At 31.0% G+C, this 18,509-nt stretch overlaps 1 protein-coding gene across 1 annotated transcript in view; it reads left to right on the plus strand.

Annotated features, from left to right (window-relative positions):
- LOC106092455 (stathmin) overlaps window positions 1–18,509 on the plus strand; it is a 426,400-nt gene that overhangs the window by 232,753 nt on the left and 175,138 nt on the right. The gene's annotated exons all lie outside the window — the stretch shown is intronic.

The following is an 18,509-nucleotide window of genomic DNA, read 5'->3' on the forward strand; positions in this document are numbered from 1 at the left end:
TCATATTCGTATTCTGGTCTCCAATAACTTTAATTTTATACCCTAATTTTGCCCATCGCACCACTTTCGTATATGGGCTCTACCCGATATCTAAAATATTTAATATATATCTTATATTTCCATCCAGACAAACGTATACAATATATGAAAATTTTAAGAACACCGGTTCATTTGAGCCCCATATTGAAATGATCGTCCAATATGTCTGGAGGAAGTTTCGGGGTTGGGGCAGCCCGATGGGTACTACGACTCAAATTTTAATACCACATTCGTATTTTACTCTCCAATACCGTTCATTTGATACCTATATTGTCCCAAACGGTCCACTTTTGATTTTGGGTTGTGTTTTTGGCATAAGGGGGAGAGTCCGTCCCCCTTCCGATACCAAAAAATTATATAGCTATGTTTCCTTCTAACCAACCTACATAATATGCGAAAATTTCGAGAAAATCGGTTCTGCCGTTTTTCATTTTATACCGAACAAACAAATCGAGTCCCATATATCCATTTCGGGCGTTTTTGGAAGGTGGAGTGATCCCCTATACTTTGACATGAAGTAGTATGCCATATTCGTTATCTACTCCTGCATACTTTTCATTTGATACCCATATTGACCTTATCGGTCCACTTTTGATTTAGGTGGTGTTTTTTGGGATAACGGAGGAGGGTCCGCCCCCTTCCGTTATCAATAAATTATAAAGCCTATTCCTACTTCCTGACCATATTTGTAATCTACTCCCGAATACCTTTCATTTGAGTCCCATATTGTCATGATCGTCAAATAAACATATTTTAAGGGGCTTAGGGCCTGGGGCGGCCCCCCAGGTACATGGACCCAATTTTTATTATGAAATTCGTACTCTTCTCTTGAATACCTTTCATTTGAATCCCATATTGTCCCGATCGGTCTCCTTTTTTTTTTTTTTTTGGTAGTACTTTTGGGGTAAGGGGGAGGGTCCGCCCCATTCCGATATAAAAAAATTATATAGCCTATGTTTCCTTCCAGACCAACCTACACAATCTGTGAAAATTTCAAGGTAATCGGTGCAGCCGTTGTTGAGTCTATACGGAACAACCAAACAAACACAAATTGAATTTTATATATAAGACCGATATATTGTATATATATAAGACCGATATATTGTATATAGACCGATCTGTCGATAAGGGGTCTGAAGCCCATAAAAGCTTTATTTTTAAACCGATTTCGCTGTTATTTGAAACAGTGAGTAATATTGCGCCTCCCAACAAAGGACCCAAATATGGTTCAGATCGTACTGTATGTAGATATAGCTGTCATATAGACCGATCTCCTGATAAGGGGTCTGAAGCTCATAAAAGCTTTATTTATTGCCCGATTTCGTCGAAATTTGAAATAGTGAGTTATTTTTAGCCTCCCGACATCCAATCCATATATGGGTCAGATCAGACTAAATAGATATAGCTGTCATACAGCTGTCATTATAGACCGATCTTCCAATTTAGGGTATTAATCCCATAAGAAGTAGATTTATTGTCTGAAGTGTTACTTGTATATGAGTTCTCAGGACCTGAATAAAATGTGATCGAGACAAGCCACATATGATTTGTATAGAAAGTTGAAATTTATGCAGAAGGTGCCAATGGTTTACTAGCTGAGCAGAAGGTGCCAATGGTTTACTAGCTGAGCAATAAAAGACGCCCAAGGATTGTTGCTGCAGATCTGCGAAATGCGCCATCGGTCAGATGCCGTTTTTTTTTTTTTTTTTTTTTTTTTTTTTGAAATGAAATATTTGCAAAGCCTATTTTTTTAAATATCCATTTCCATGTATATATATTTTTCCCAATGTACTCGTTTGTTTCTTGTAGACTATGAATATGAGCTTCACAGCATATGAAATTGAATTTGAGACCCAGTCATGCAGCCACCTTAGCCAAGGAGTTGTTTTGCACCTCTTATCCTTTTTCATGTCGTTGTTGTTGTTCCTCTTCTTCTTTTTTGGGACTCCTTGTTTTCGTTCATTTGGTGTTGTTAAATATCTTATTACCCGACATAAATTTTACTATGACCACCACATTGTATTTGTCTTAGTACAGCAAATGGTTGAATAGACCGGCAAACAAGGATATATATAAGCCAACATTACCAACATAAACCGACAAACAACAGTTGTAGTAAAGGCAAAGCTAAAAACACCCAGTATCCGTAAGCTTATAAAGCCGGTAACAACAATGGCAGCTAACTAACTTAAATGTGTATTTGGCCCATACGTTGTCCTTTGCAGCCATAAAGGTAGCTAGTATGGTGTTTCATTTCTTTGCATATGTGTGTGTGTGATTGTTTGAGGGTTCTTTCTTCTTTTTTTTTGCCTTTGTAAGGTATTTAGTTTCTAGTTCAGTTCCATGGGGCCGTTACCTACCTATGCTGTTTGTTAACCACCCATCATAGTCCTAGTAGTCATCGTCATCGTCATCACAGTCGCCGTTGCCGTTACCATTGCCGCCGCCTTTACTGTGAGCAGTCCTTTGACTGGTACTCTTTGGAGCATGGAGCATTATTTAACCGCCCTTCTTGACGCCACTAAAAATGTTTTCCAACCGACACGAACATAACCCTCTGACGCCAACTTCATACTCTGGTTGCGTTTTTTTCGCATTGTTTTTGTTGTTGGTATAGTTAAGGAAATTTGTGGCATACAAAACTAGAATGGAGTGAACTGAAACAAAAGGAAACTAGAAAGGAAGAACTGGTTGGCCGACAATGGTGCCATGTTTTCACTGTGCTTGGTGCCTTTTTTGTTGATGTGTTTCTTTTTTGGGTAATTATGAGGAACTTGGCAAATGGGGTGATGAAAAGTCCAAAATTACGTTCAAGCACTTCTAGTACTGCCTTGTTTGCTTTAGAACCATATATGCAAAAAATAGGCTTAAAAATCGGGTTTATAGTTTAAAAATCATAGGCTCCTGACGGTTGCACATGGAAATGTTAGCACAAACATACCATTTAGAAACAGCAGTGATATTTTTATCATATTAATGAGTGCTGTCCAATCCAAGTTTGTGGCCAATGAAAAAAAGGCACTCCTTTTTATAGCCGATTCTAAACGGCGTATATGGACACTAAGTAAAGAAATTGCATATGGCTGAACACCTGCCAAATATTGCCAGCATTAGCGAAGTGGTGTTTTATTTTCTGATGTTTTCGCCAGGATTTGAACCCAGGGGTTCAGAGTCATAGACAGAAATATTTCAGAATTATTTCTATTTCGTTGTATTTTGGTCAAAAACGTTAGAATGATGCAGGGCTTTGTGTGTCGGCCATTCTTTCAATCGATTATGTTCGATATTTTTAATATCGATAAACTTTATATCGATTAAATATATTTTGATAATTTTTAAAACGATATTGATAACATATATAGATAAATTAATATTGATTAGTTATGTATTGATAAGTTTTAAAGAGTTTATTTGGATGGCGCTTATAATATATCGATAATTTTCAAACTGGTAATTTTGAAATCGATAATTTTAAAATCGATTGTTACAAAATCGATTGTTCTAAAAAAATAATTTTAAAATTCTTCATTTGTAAATTGTTGAATGTGCTTTTTCATTGTTTGGTATATCGACTTTTGTTGGAAAATTTGTTATTTTCTCTTAGAATATCGATTGATATTTTTCCTATCGGTACTATCGACAAAGTTAAATTTCTGCTAAATTGATCAGAAATAAGCAATCTGACACTTAATGCATGATAAAAAATACATTGCGTTTGTAGAAGTCGCAATTTTCATCCGATTGGGCTAAAATTTTGTGCAATAATTTCTCTCATAAATTATGTTTTATTTGGCAAAAATTTCTCTCATAAATTTTGTTTTATTCGGTTTTGTGCACCGATCTCCTGATTCTTTCTTCTCATTTTCGGTTTAAATATAGGTGATGGAAAATTGACGATAACATCGATACTATCGATATTCATTATTAGAAATATCAAATGTTGCGATTATCGATAGTTTGCCAGCTCTAGTTGTTTGTGTTGGCTCATTTTGTATCGATAATTTCTGTCATTATTTTTAATATCTATAACTTTCATACAAGTATCGATTAAGTGCATTTCGATTGTTTTAATAACGATGTTAATAATATATGTGTCAATAGTCTAATATTTATTAACTATATATCGATAATTTTTAATCATATAGTTTGATAGCGCTAATAATATAACTTTAATTTATAATCGATAGTTTTAAAAACGATAGTTTTGAAATCGATCATTTTATAATCAAAAATGTAAAATTTAAAATTTTAAAATTCTATGAAATGTAAAGTCGATACCGATACAAAGGAAAAGACAAAAAATTATAAATTATCGGTTTTGAAACCATCTTCAAGAAAATCGGTGTGCCTCTGACACTGAACGCTTCAATTCGGTTTAAACATCAGAAAAAATTTAAAGATGTGGTTATACCCTCAATTGTAAATCAATAGGTATAAAATCGACAAAATTAAAATCGATAGTAATAAAACTGATCTTAATGATTTTATATCGATAATTATATGATCGATACTTGTGAAATTGACAATTTTAAAGTCAAAATTATTGAAAAATTCGATTACTTCAAATCTGAATTTTTGAAAATCGATAACTGTAAGACCGATAGGGGTAAAATCGATAACTATAAATTAAAATCTGAATATTTTAGAATCGATAACTGTATGACCGATAGCGGTAAAATCGATAACTGTGAAATCGATAACTATAAAATCGATAACTGAAAAATTGATAATTTTTCAAATCCTAATGTGTAAAATATATATTCTTTTTGTCATTCCATCTGCAACACATCGAAATCTAAGACGAGCTAGCCATTCCCGTCAGTCTGTCTGTTGAATTCACGCTACAGTCTTTAAAAAAAAGATATTGAGCTCCAACTTTGCGCAGATTCTTTTTTTTTCCCTAAGCAGATTAAGTTCGAAGATGCGCTATATCGGACTATAACTTGATATAGCCCCCATAAAGACTGATCCGCCGATTTAATTTCTTAGGCCCATAAAAGCCACATTTATAATCCGATTTAATTGATATTTGGGACAGTGAGTAGCGTTAGGACAATGGACATCCATCTTCAATTTGGTCCACATCGGTTCAGATTTGGATATAGCTGCCAAATAGACGATCTCTCGATTTAAGGTCTTCGGCCCATAAAAGGAGCATTTATTGTCTGATTTCGATATAGCTGCCATATAGAACGATCTCTCGATTTAAGGTCTTGGGCCCATGGAAGGCGCATTTATTGAACGATTTTGCCAAAAATTGGGGCTGTGAATTGTGTCAATTTGACTCAGATTGGTCCAGATTTGACTATAGCTGCCATATAGACCGATCTCTCGATTTAAGGTTTTGGGCCCAGACAGGGCGCATTTATTGTCCGATGTTGCGAAAATTTGGGACAGTCAGTTGTGTTAGGCCCCTCGACATTTTTCTGTAATTTGGCCCAGATCGGTCCAGATTTAGATATATATGGCATGTAGACCGATCTCTCGATTTGAGGTCTGGGCCCATAAAAGGCGCATTTATTGTCCGATTTCGCGAAAGTTTGGGACAGTGAGTTGTGTTAGGCCCTTCGACATTCTTCATCAATTTGGCTCAGATCGGTCCAGATTTGGATATAGCTGCCATATAGACCGATCTCTCGATTTGAGGTCTTGGGCCCATAAAAGGCGCATTTATTGTCCGATTTCGCCGAAATTTGGAATAGTGAGTTGTGTTAGGCTCTTTGATATTTCTCTGCAACTTGGTCCAAATCAGTTTAGATTTGGTTATAGCTGCCATATAGACCGATAACTCGCTTTAAAGTCTTGGCCCCATAAAAGTCGCATTTATAATCCGATTATACAGAAATTTGACACAGTGACTTATGTTAGGCTTTTCGACATCCATGTCGTATATGCTTAAGATCGATCTGTTTATATTTGGATTCAGCTACCAACGAGAACAATAGTTTGCTCTACAAAATTTAACAATGACTAGTACTTATTAGCTGCTATGGGGGCATAAATTATGCAATTTTCACCGAATTATGCAAAAGGTGGTTTACACATGTACCAGAGGTGGGGGGTATACAAATTTCAGTCCGGGCGAACTTAACGCCTCTTTACTTGTTTATTTTAGTTGTATAATTATAGGGGCCACTATAGCTTAGAGGTTGGCTTGTCCACCTTTGACACTGAAAGCCTTAAACAGCTTTAAACACCGACAAAAATATCAGAAAACATTTTCAGCGGTGGTTTTCCCTTTCTAGTGCTGGCGACACTTGTGAGTTATTTTGTCCCTCTGCGATAAGCCTTTCGGACTCGGCAATAAAAAAAGGACATTCCTAAACTTTGAGCTTAAACTTGTGTCAGACACCACTTATTGATATGAGAGAAGTAAGGCCGCTGTTCCTTAATGGAATGTTCGTAGACATATTTGCATTTTAGCAATTGTGGAAATAACAGTGCAGGCAATATATCTTAATACTCGCTGAAGATTTCTGTAGGGAATTATCTACCCAATATGAACATCGTACAGCTTCGAAACGATTATACCCCATTCGGAATTCTATTCAGTCTACAATTATTTAGAAAATTATTGAAGAATTTCTGTATTCAACATGGCATCTGAACATACTTTTAATTGTTAATGTTAGAGAAATTTATTTTTTTTTTAATATCTGTTAACTGTTATTGTAGCACCCTTTGTCTCTGTCGGCATAATTCCTACCCATACATAGTATATCTTCGGGTATGGAATGGACTATAGTCATAAAAATAGCTACAAACACTACAATTCAGTATGGAAAACCGACAATTTTTCCCAACCAAAAACGAAAAACTAGTAACTACACTCTCACTAACTCATTTGCAAAATGTTATTTTGTGGATGGTTTATTCGTTCTAGACAGAGGAAGGAAAATTTTTGAAACAGTGATTCATCCTTGCACTTATAATATCGGCAAAACGAATGGAATGAACAAATGGACGGCATCGTCAACGACGAACAAACCGTAGTGAGAGAGCATTTTGTGTGGCGGCTCTGACAGACGATGGCGCCGCTTAGGTTTTGCCGTGTGAACCCCAACACGAAAAGTTGATGCAACCGTCAGTGGCAGTGGAAATTATCACAAATAACACTCCAGATTACTCATGCTATGCGTTTACTCTTTATCTCCCTCTCTTTCCTTGTTTGCTATGCTGTCTATTGGGGGAGACAATCTGACGTTGAGCTCGTACTCTCTTACCATTTGAAATTGAATACAATCTCTTTATGGCTGAGTTTATTGTGTGTGGTAATTTCTTCTTTTCTCTCACTCTCTTGATTTTCTCTTAATCTCCTCTTTTATCCAATGTGGACAGTGTTGCTGCAAAATGTTTTTGCTTTGTTATGAGCGACCAAATTTTAAAATCTAAATTGTTTTTTGAATTTGCGTTCGTCGTAATCTCGCCTCTTTGACAGTAGGTCAGACAATACTAAGATATAGCTACCATATGGATCGAGTATCTATAAGACCTATCTGTACTAAAAACATCCTTATAGTTCAGTTGAAAATTGTGTATTTTTTGTTTACTTTTATTTTAATTGTTTTATATAAATTTTTATTAATGTTTTTTATTTTTACTTTTTTAAATATTTTTTATTTTATTTTTTTTTTTTTACTTTTTTGTGTTTTTGTACTTTTTATGTATTATTTTTTGTTTTTCTTTTTTTTACTATTTTATTTACTTTTATTTCATTACCATTTCTCTATCTAATCATAAAATTTATTATTATTATTATTATATATATTTTTAAATCTTTTACTTATTTAATTATACCCTCCACCATAGGATGGGGGGTATACTAATTTCGTCATTCTGTTTGTAACTACTCGAAATATTCGTCTGAGACCCCATAAAGTATATATATTCTTGATCGTCGTGACATTTTATGTCGATCTAGCCATGTCCGTCCGTCCGCCTGCCTGTCGAAAGCACGCTAACGTCCGAAGGAGTAAAGCTAGCCACTTGAAATTTTGCACAAATACTTCTTATTAGTGTAGGTCGGTTGGTATTGTAAATGGGCCATATCGGTCCATGTTTTGATATAGCTGCCATATAAACCGATCTTGGGTCATGACTTCTTGAGCCTCTAGAGGGCGCAATTATTATCCGATTTGGCTGCATTTTTGCACGACGTGTTTTGTTATGATATCTAACAACTGTGCCAAGTATGGTTCAAATCGGTTCATAACCTGATATAGCTGTCATATAAACCGATCTGGGATATTGACTTCTTGAGCCTGTAGAGGTCGCAATTATTATCCGATTTGCACGAAATTTTGTTCGACAGATTCTCTCATGACCATCAACATACGTATTTATTATGGTCTGAATCGGTCTATAACCAGATACAGCTCCCATATAAATCGATCTCTCTATTTTACTTCTTGAGCCCCCAAAGGGCGCAATTCTTATTCGAATTGGCTGACATTTTAGACAGGTCTCCAACATATAATTTAATTGTGGTCCAAATCGGACCATATCTTGATATCGCTCTAATAGCAGACCAAATCTTTTCTTATATCCTGTTTTGCCTAAGAAGAGATACCGGGAAAAGAACTCGACAAATGCGATCCATAGTGGAGGGTATATAAGATTCGGCCCGGCCGAACTTAGCACGCTTTTACTTGTTTTAATTTAATTCTTTTATTTATATTTATATTTATATTTTTGTTTTTTTTTATTTTTTAATTTATATTTATATTTTTGTTTTTTTATTTATATTTTTGTTTTTTATTTATATTTTTGTTTTTTTTTTATTTATATTTATATTTTTGTTTTTTTTTATTTATATTTTTGTTTTTTACTTTTTTACTTTCTTTTATTTTTCGCTTTATTTTATTTTGTTACCATTTGTTATTTTTTAATTATAAATATTTTTAATATTGTTCATTTATATTTTTTAGTATTGTTTATTTATATTTGTTATCTGTACTTTTATTTTTATTTTTATTTTATTTTTTTTATTTTATTTTTTTATTTTATTTAATTTTTTTTATTTTATTTAATTTTTTTTTATTTTATTTTTTTCTTTTATTTTTTTCTTTTATTTTTTTATTTTATTTTTTTTATTTAATTTTTTTATTTTATTTTTTTTATTTTATTTTTTTTTATTTTATTTTTTTTTATTTTATTTTTTTTTTATTTTATTTTATTTTTTTTTTATTTTTTATTTAATTTTTTTTTTTATTTTTTTTTTATTTTTTTTTATTTTTTTTTTTATTTTATTTTTTTATTTTATTTAATTTTTTTTATTTTATTTTTTTATTTTATTTAAATTTTTTTATTTAATTTTTTTTTATTTAATTTTTTTATTTTATATTTTTTTATTTTTTTTTTTTATTTTATTTTTTATTTTATTTTTTTTTATTTTATTTTTTTTTTTTGCTTTGCTTTGTTTCTTCTTCTTTTGTTTACTTTGTTTTGTTTTTATCTTTTTTTATTTGTTTAATTTTTTTCATTTATTATTTTTCGTACATTTTTTTATTTTTATAAAAAATAAAATTATTCTTTTTTTATTTTATTAATTTTTTGTTATTTTTTTATTTATTTTTTTTGTTATTTTTTATTTATTTTTTTTGTTATTTTTTATTTATTTTTTTTTGTTATTTTTTTTTTGTTTTTTTTTTGTTTTTTTTTTGTTATTTTTTTTTTGTTTTTTTTTGTTATTTTTTTTGTTATTTTTTTTTTTGTTTTTTTTTTGTTATATTTTTTTGTTATTTTTTTTTTTGTTAATTTTTATTTATTTTTTTTTTGTTATCTTTTATTTATTTTATTTATATTATTTACTTATTTTTTTTCTATTACCTCCTTTTTTATTTTTTATTTTTTTCCTTTTTTTATTTTTTTTATTTAATTTTGTACTTTTTATTTTTTGTCATTTCTTTTTTTATTTTTTCTAATTTTTTTTATTTAGTTTTTTTTTAATTAATTTATTTATTTTTTAATTAATTATTTATTTTTTAATTATTTATTTATTTTTTATTTATTTAATTTGTTATTTTTTCTTATTACTTTTTTTATATTTATTTTCTTATTTAATTTTTTTGTATTTTTTTTAATTTAATTCTGTATTTTTTTTTTAATTTTGTTTTTTTTTATTTATTTCTGTTTTTTTTTAATTTGGTTTTTTTTACGTTTGTTTTTTTATTTTTTTTTTTTTTTTGGATTTTTTGTTTAATGTTGTTTATACATATTTTTTATTTTATTGGTTTTCTTGTTTTTATTTTTTTATATTTTTGGGTTTTTAATTTTTTTTTATAATTTTTTGTTATATTATTTTATTTTTCTGTATATTATTCAATTTTTTATATTATTTTATTGTTTTATATTATATTATTTTATTTTTTTATTATATTATTTTAGTTTTTTATATATATAGCCATAAAAATATCTACAAACACTATAATTAAGTATGGAAAACCGACAATTTTTCCCAACCAAAAACGAAAAACTAGTAACTACACTCTCACTAACTCAATTGCAAAATGTTATTTTGTGGATGATTTATTCGTTCTAGACAGAGGAAGGAAAATTTTTGAAACAGTGATTCATCCTTACACATATAATATCGGCAAATCGAATGGAATGAACAAATGGACGGCATTTTGTTTTTTTTATTATTTTAATTTATTTTTTTTTTTTTTTATTTTTTTTTATTTATTTTTTTTTTAATTTTTTTTTTTTATTTATATTTTTTTATTTATTTTATTTATTTATTTTTTTTAAAACTTTTTAATTTTTTCTATAAATTTTCTAATTTAATTTTTTTTTTTGATTTTTTTTATTTTATTTAATTTTGTTTTTTTTTTTTATTTAAATTTGTTTTATTTATTTAATTTTGTTTTTTTATATAATTTTGTTTGTTTTTTATATAATTTGATTTTTTAAATTTAATTTTGGTTTTTTTTAGTAATTTTGTGTTTTTTTATATTATTTTTTATTTTTGATTTTTTTTAATATTGTTTATTTGTAATTTTTGATTGACATTTTTTTATATTATTTTATTCTTGTTTTTATATATTTTATTTGTTAGGTTTTTAATTTTACTTTTTGTATTTTGATTTATTTATTTCTTTTTCTTTTGTTAATTTTTTTTTATCTATTTGTTTATTTATTTATTTATTTTTTTGTTTATTTATTTTTTTGTTTATTTATTTTTTTATTTATTTATTTATTTTTTTAATTTTTTTCTATTTACTTATTTATTTTGTTAATTTTTTTCTATTTATTTATTTATTTTTTTATTATTTTATTTTTTTTTTATTTTAATTTTTTTTGTTATTTTATTTTTTTTTTATTTATTTAAATGTTTTTATTTTTTAAATTTTTGTGCGTTTTGTATCATTTTTTTACTTTATGTTTTTTTGTATATTTTTGTTTTAATTTTTTTATTATTCTATTTTATTTTATTGATATATTATTTTTTTTTTTGTTTTTTTTTTTTTAATTTTGTATTTTATTTAGTTTTATTTTTTTTATTTCATTTGATTTTTTTTAATTATTTTGATATTCTTTTATTTAATTTAGTTTTTTTTTATTTAATTTTGAATTCTTATATATATATATTTATATAAATAAACAATGTATTTTTGTATTGAAATTTTTTATATATTTTTATTTATTTGTTTTAATTTTTTTAATTAATTCTTTTTATTTACTTTTTTTAATTAATTTTTTTTTTATTTTTGTTTAGTTATTTTTTTATTTATTTATTTGGTTTTTGTTTCTTTTTTTATATAAATTTTTTTATATTTTTATTGTTTATTTTTTTTTTTGTTTATTTTTTATGTATATTTTTTTATTTACTTTTTTTTAATTTATTTTATTTTTTTTAATATTTTTTTTTTCTTTATATTTTTTATATTTTATTTATTTTTTATTTTATTTATTTTTGTTTTTGTTTTTGTTTTTTTTTTATTTTATTTATTTTTTTTTATTTTATTTATTTTTTTTATTTTATTTATTTTTGTTTTTTTTTTATTTTTGTTTTTTTTTTATTTTTGTTTTTTTTTTATATTTTTGTTTTTTGTTTTTTTTATTTTTTATTTTTGTTTTTTTATTTTTGTTTTTTTTTTATTTTTGTTTTTTTTTTTGTTTATTTTTTATTTTTGTTTTTTTTTATTTTTGTTTTTTTTTATTATTGTTTTTTTTATTTTGGTTTTTTTTATTTTTGTTTTTTTTTTTATTTTTTTAATTTTTTTTATTTTTGTTTTTTTTTTATTATTTTTTATTATTTTTTATTATTTTTTTTATTTTTCATTTTTTTTATTTTATTGTTTTCTATACTTTTTTTATTATTTTTTTAATTTTTTTTATTATATTTTTTATTGGTTTTTTTCCATATATTTTTTTAATTTATATATATATTTTTTTATTTTTCTTGTTTATTTTTTCTGTTAATTTTTTTGTAATGGCAACTCAGGAAGTTGGGGTTTTGTTGGTGTGTTTTTTTCTACTTATCTTTTATCTTTTTTTCTACTTATTCCTTCTATTAATATTACTCATACACTCAGGTGGTTGTTTTCTCATTTTCCTTCACAAACACGTATATTCTCTTTTTTTAGTTGTTGTTGTTTTCATATTTTACTGTTTCCTCGTGCTACTACTGCCTTTTGTGCCATGCCGTTTCATTTATCTATTTTTATTTTTCATCTTTGGCAATATAGAATTTATAGCTTTTCCATCTATGTTCTCTTTTATTGGTGTTGTTCGAAAAGTTTCTTTGTTGGTTGGGTTTGTGTGTGTGTGTGTAAGTGTCCTTATTACTCACTCTTTTTTACTTCGCTGTTTTTTTTTTTTTTAATTTTTTTTTTGTTTTCGGTGGGGAGGAAATTTATTCATGCTTTTAGCAAGGAAGGATGGATGGATACATGAGGATGTCAATAACTCAATCGTTTCACACTCAAGCAGCATTTGGGAGTATATGTGTGTGTTTGTGTCTACGTGTGTGCATTGGATAACTTTTTGTTCTTCGCACTGACACGAACAATACGAATTTTTTCAATGCCTACATTGTTTTGTTGTTGTTTTTTTTCTATTTTTTGTCTACTTTGAAAATATCCTTTCCGTTTGTCACAAAAGGCCGGTACTTTGCTGAGAGTATATGTGAGATAAGGCAGTTTAGTTTTTTTTTTGTTCCATATTATCCCATATTATGTTACAGTAGTTTAAATGTTTTTTTTAATTTTAAATTATTTCTTTTTTCCTTGAACAAACTAGCATAGACTTAATTATATGAATTAAGACTGCAATGTTGACATTCATTTTTATATATTTTTTTATACACATTTTTTATATAGCATGCAAAAATTATACTTAGGTGTGTGTGTGTGTTTTTTTTTTGTAATATTCCTTACGTTTTTCGTGTTTGAAACCATGGCAACCAACTATTAACTCATGCCTTCTTTTGGATCGATTGTCATTAGTATAACAGTTTATGCGGTTATTCACACTTAACCTTAGATATTGTTCTTGTTCTCAATATAAAAAATATATGTGGAGGATTATGTAAATAAAAAAAAATTACAAAATTTTAAAATTAAAATTTAATTTAGTCACATCCAAATAGCAAAGAAGGATAGAAAATAATTTAGCAAAATTTAGAAAAAAAAAATACATTTAGTACTATTGGGTTGCCCAAAAAGTAATTGCGGATTTTTCATATAGTTGGCGTTGACAAATTTTTTCACAGCTATTGACTCTCTAATTGCATTCTTGCTTCTGTCAATTATCAGCTGTTACTTTTAGCTTGCTTTCGAAAAAAAGTGTAAAAAAAGTATATTTGATTAAAGTTCATTCTAAGTTTTATTAAAAATGCATTTACTTTCTTTTAAAAAATCCGCAATTACTTTTTGGGCAACCCAATATATAACTGGAGCTATTGTCTGCTACACTTTTACCTAGGTGCTTGGAAGTAGAGATGTGCGAGTGACGAGCACGCTGACGAGCAGCGTTGCTGTTTTGGGCCTTTTCTACCAAATTTGGTAGGATTTATTTTCCATTTTAAGGGTTTGGTCGGATGGACGGCCCATTTCGATTTTGGTAGATTTTTAGCGAAATTGTATTTTTATACCCACCGCCATAGGATGGGGGTGTATATTGTATTTAGTCATTCCGTTTGCAACACATCGAAATGTCCTCTTCCGACCCTACAGAATAAATATATTCTTGATTGTAGTAAAATTGTAAGACAACTTAAAAAGGCATATTGAACTGTAATGGCAATATGGGAATCAAATGAAAGATATTAGGGAGTAGATTACGAATATGGTTTGGAAGAATCAATAGGCTATAGAATTTGTGATATAGAAAGGGGGCAGACCCTCCCCTTTGCCCCAAAAGCAACACCCAAAAATAAAAGTGGACCAATCGGGACAATATAGGACTCAAATGAAAGGTATTCGAGATAAGAGTACTTACTTCATAATAAAAATTGGGCCCACATACCGAGGGAGCCGCCCGACCCCAAAAACCCCTCAAATAGGCATATTGGACGATAATGACAATATGACACTCAAATGGAAGGTATTAGGAAGTAGAATTGGAAAATGGTTTGGAGGGAGCAATATGCTATAGAATTTGTTGATATGGTAAGGGGGTGGACCCTCCCCTTTAACGAAAAAACACCACCCAAAAATAAAAGTGGACCGATCGGGACAATATGGAACTCAAATGAAAGGTATTAGGGAGCATTTTACGAGTATAACACGGCGGACCCTCCCCTTTACCACAAAAGCACCATCCAAAAACAAAAGTAGGCCGTTCGAGGCAATATGGGGAATGAAAGGTATTAGGGTGTAGATAACAAATATCGTCTGGAAGGAGCAATAAGCTATATAATTTGTTGGTATCGGAAGGGGGGCGGATACTCCCCCTTACCCCAAAAGCATACACCAAAAATAAAATCGAACAATATGGGACCCAAATGAAAGATATTCGAGAGCAGAGTACGAATTTGATATTAAAAATTTGGCCTAAGTACCTAGGGGGCCGCACCATTCTGAAAATCCACTCAAATGGCCATTTTGGTCGATCATGATAATATGAGATTCCAAAACTCCTCCTTAAAAGGAATGATTTGCCAATCTTGGCTATACGGTCTACAAAATAAGGGTATATAGTATTTGGGAGTAGATACACAAAGTTTTCCGAGTAAAATATGGTATTAAGTAAGAATTACATTTTTCGCGTGGTGTTAATTAATGGGCGGTGGAGCGGGCTGTGCTCAGCTAGATAATGTAACACGTATCAGTCCTCCATAACCACTTGTTTGTTCTTTTCATCTTTATGCATCTGTAGACAGATTTGAACAAACAAATTAACAAATTTTTGTTATTGTTTTTATACCCACCACCATAAGATGGGGGTATACTAATCTAGTCATTCCTTTTGTAACACCTCGAAATATTCTTGATCGTCTCGACATTCTGAGTCGAACTAGCTATGTCCGTACGTCTGTTCGCTCGTCTGTCGAAATCACAATAGCGGTCGAACGCGTAGAGCTAGCCGCTTGAAATTTTGCACAGATACTTTATATTGATGAAGGTCGTTGGGGTTTTTAAATGGGTCATATCAGTTCAAATTTGGATATAGCTCCCATATAAACCGATCTCTCGATTTGACTTCTTGAGGCCCTGGAATCCGCAATTTGTGTCCGATTTGGGTGAAATTTTGCGCGTAGTAGGCTTCCAACAATTCTGTTAAGTACGGCCCAAATCGGTATATAACCTGATATAGCTCCCATATAAACCGATCTCTTAATATGACTTCTTGAGCCTCTGGAAGCCGCAGTACGATCCAAATCGGTCTATAACCAGATATAGCTCGCATTTTTTTATCAGAATTAATGGTGGTGGTTTCCCAAGAGAACTTAGCACGCTTTTAATCTTTTATACTTAAGTCGTAAGTGTCTCGTGTATCGTGAGCGTCTCGTGAGTCATGATAAGTGTCGTAAGTATGATTTCACTTACTCAAACTTGCACACGAAAGAATTTTGTATTCAATCACGGTGAGGCACGATCACGTGATTGGATTTGGATTCATGTCTCACACGACAACTCCCAAGCCGTGAGTGTTTCGTGGGTCGTGAACATCTCGTGAATGTCTCGTGGGTCGTGAGAGTCTCGTGAGTCGCTATTTGTGTTGTGAGCATGATTTGACTCACTCACGAAGAATTTTAATTCAGTCACAGTTTCACTCGTGACACCACAACACACGACTCAAATGCTCACCCCTACTCGGAAGTGGCCGGTGGGATCGAAGTCCCTCCGATACAACAGTGCCGAGAAGAAGATAGACAGGGCGGTGAACCTTACAAGTCAAAGGGTCCGGATGGTTTACTGCCCGCTATGTTGCAAAGAGGAGGATGGACCGTATGCCATCCGACTCCTTATGATGGATTTTTGAAGCTCAGTTTGGCTGGACTGGGTGACGGGAGGCTAGTGTGATTTTTATCATGAAGACAGAGACCATGTAATTCTTTACCCAAGGACTACAAGCCAATAAGTCTCTTATCATTCATTTTGAAGACCCTGAATAGACTAACTGAAGCGTGTATTAGGAGTCGTCTCCACCCTTACTTTTACTTTTCACGAGGAGGAAAAAGCTGGGTGTTTTCAGAAGAGGTGTCCTGGATAGGATTGAGCTGCCGCTTTTACTGAAGGTTAAGCTCTAAAATCCTACCAAATTTGGCGTGATTATTGCCCAGAAACTAAGCTAAAGAGGTAACGTCGAAGGTCAAAGAAGACTGAGTGTGCTCTTCTACAGTCACAACTCGATAGAAAGAATTTGGGGGGCTTTGGCCGGTGACGGGAGGGTACACTGGATTTATTCGGCGCTAATTCGGCAGATTCTTACCTGTAGTTGTCTGGCTTGGCAACTATGCTCTGCGCAGGATGATCGAAAAGGTCAGGGTACCGCAGTGGTGGTGATATCATCGGCAAGTAATAGTCTCCTGAGAGAAGCGTTGAATACCATACTGGATCTAAGACCTTTGCTTCTGCATGTTTGTTACGTGATAACAAAGATGACTATACGATTGAGCGAGGCAAATACCTGGCGCCATAAGCGTAGAAAAATTTTTAAAAACTTCATTGTTTTTGATAAAATTTTCTGATTTTATTCAAACGGTTTTAGCTCTCCAATCGAGAAAGCTGGGCTGGCTTCGCTAATGCCTGGCATTCCTCTGATTTTTGGGCATTTTTGTGTTTTGCTGGGGGATGGAGATGAGGCTTGGCAGCTCGACTAATTATATACCAGAGGAGTCCTTCCCAGTTGATGGGTTGGGCTGAAGGTGAATCTAAATTGGATGCACCAAAGCAAGAGTCTTCAGTGAATTCCTTGAATTGGACGGGTGCAGTGTATTTCCGGCTGAGATCTTTGCGATCCTAAAAGCACGGTCACGATATACGTGAAAAATCAGACAGCGCTGAATGCTCTAATATCGCGCACATTTGAGGTCGACACTGGTTGTAAGATGCAAATTCCTTTTTCGAACCATGGAAAATGCTGTCAGGCTCTTTTGAGTCCCAGACCATCAATGTGTGGCGTGGAATGAAGCGGCCGACCGGCTGCCTAAGAATGAATCGCTGATAATCCCAGATTGTGCGAGCTGTGCTTGGTAGGTTAGACAGCGTTGTGATTTGTGGGCTCCGGTTGTCGGATGGCAAAGACCCTGCGGCTGAATATTTCGCGAAACAGGGCATCGTTTATCTTGGTGTCCAGAAAGTATGACTTCGGACTATTGATGGGAGATCTTCTCAGTGATTGCAACATAAGATCTTCGACATCACGCTGAACATAAGAAGAGGCAAACTTTTGCAGGATGTGCGATGACGCGTTGAAGAATATCGAACACATTTTGTGTCACTGCCCACAATTGTGGGGAGAAGGTCAGGATTATGGGCGAATACCTCTTTCGTGCCTGGAGTCCCTCCTACTAGTCCCCTTTTCATTCAGGATTTCTGTAAAGGCCTGAATTGGCTGACTGGACCATACTCTTGCAGGTGGGAGCTTCTTCTTGTCTTTTGCGTTGGTTTACTGTTTCCGTCCTTCATGCTGCCTTGTATAGTGGTGTGTTGTATTTTTATTAGTTTTTATACCCACCACCATAGGATGGGGGTATTCTAATGTAGTCATTACGCTTGTAACACCTCGAAATAGTGAGGTGTATATATTGGTTGCCCAAAAAGTAATTGCGGATTTTTTAAAAGAAAGTAAATGCATTTTTAATAAAACTTAGAATGAACTTTAATCAAATATAGTTTTTTTACACTTTTTTTCTAAAGCAAGCTAAAAGTAACAGCTGATAACTGACAGAAGAAAGAATGCAATTACAGAGTCACAAGCTGTGAAAAAATTTGTCAACGCCGACTTTATGAAAAATCCGCAATTACTTTTTGGGCAACCCAATATATTCTTGATCGTCTTGCGATTTTAAGTCGATCTAG

The sequence above is a fragment of the Stomoxys calcitrans genome, chromosome 3, assembly GCF_963082655.1.
Source record: "Stomoxys calcitrans chromosome 3, idStoCalc2.1, whole genome shotgun sequence".
NCBI classification, from domain to species: domain Eukaryota; kingdom Metazoa; phylum Arthropoda; class Insecta; order Diptera; family Muscidae; genus Stomoxys; species Stomoxys calcitrans.